The sequence below is a fragment of the Notothenia coriiceps genome, unplaced genomic scaffold (assembly GCF_000735185.1).
Source record: "Notothenia coriiceps isolate Sejong01 unplaced genomic scaffold, NC01 NC01_scaffold00015390, whole genome shotgun sequence".
Classification (NCBI taxonomy): Eukaryota; Metazoa; Chordata; class Actinopteri; order Perciformes; family Nototheniidae; genus Notothenia; species Notothenia coriiceps.
In genome coordinates, this window is record NW_011348091.1 from 11,247 (window position 1) to 12,669 (window position 1,423).

The window sequence follows — 1,423 nt, forward strand, 5'->3', positions numbered from 1 at the left end:
AGGCCCTTTGCATCCTCCTGTCAGTAAAAGCAAGATGTCGTCACCTCCTCTCCCTCTGATATGTCTCTCAGCTCGCTCTCAAAACAATCATTAGGCTCGGTCTAAGAGCCTCATTAAGACTTGCTAAAGAGGTCATAAGTTCTGCCTGCAGTCTAATCAGAAGTGAAGTTTCACGCTCCGCTGCGAAGCCCGACCATAGTTTCCTCTCCTCTGAGACCACGAGCAAACACAGAGAAATGCCTCTAATTATTATTCTAAATTAAACTGTCAATAAATGACAGGGGTTAGCTACTGTAAAATGATGATGTTTGCACAGGACCACAAGCTGATTTAATGGTGCAATTAAGGCTTTTTGCATACAGTATAGCTACATAAAATAACCCATGAAGTCCATATCTCGTTATATTTGGCAAAGGTTTCATGTCCAAAACTGCTAATACTAACAGTTCATTGAAGGTCATGTGACAAAGGTGTGAACATCTATCTAATACGTGTATGTGAACAAAACATGAGCGTCAAACAAAACCCACAATTTAGAGCTTGATTTGTTTCTGAAGCAACAGCAAAACAATATTTGCGAGACACGGGAAACCAATCAGCAGCTTCCGGCAGGTTAAATTAGAGATTTTGAAGAAGGACCTGTGATTAAAGCTCGGACACTGAACTGTCTGATACTGCAGAGCGATCACCTGCAGACCAAATATTGTTTGTCTCTCCTTCTCCTTCAGATGTGGTGGCCAGCTTGAGGTCTATGCACAAGTCTTGGAATAATTGGCTCGAGAGCAAAGGCTCTTAAACCTCAGTAGCTGAAATGACTTGTGACACCGGTTGCTCGTTTGTTGCTCTGCCCCTCCATCTGTGAGCAGGTGGCGCTGAATTATTTCCCCTTTAATGTGAGCTCATTAGGGCGGAACAATCGATCAAAACCTGACCGAAATCGCAGCATAGACTTGTGAAATAATCAAATCTTACAGACTTAATATAACATTTCAGTTTGGTACAGATCCTCTTATTTTAAATAATAATAATTTTGTCAAATATCAATTAATTTTAAAAAAAAAAGCACTTTTTAGTAGATTTTTAGTTTTTTGCATTTATTACCGTACTTTAATTTTGTACGTATGACTGGAGGAATACCCATTTTTAAACTATCAGTAATCCTTGCATTTTCCTTTCCATCCAAGCAAGCACGATACCATTTGTTTCTTATATTTCCATAGCAAAAAGCAATTGTTGGCCAAATTGGGAAGCCCTACTTTCTATCCACAATATGTGATTGTTGCTTATTGTGTAAATACATCAATTTATCTTAAAGGTCCCATGTCATGCTTTTCCGGTTATCACCCGTCCCCTTGTGTGTTATGAAGGTTTTTCTGCATGTAAACGGTCTGCAGAGTGACAAACCCTCAAAGTACACCCTGTA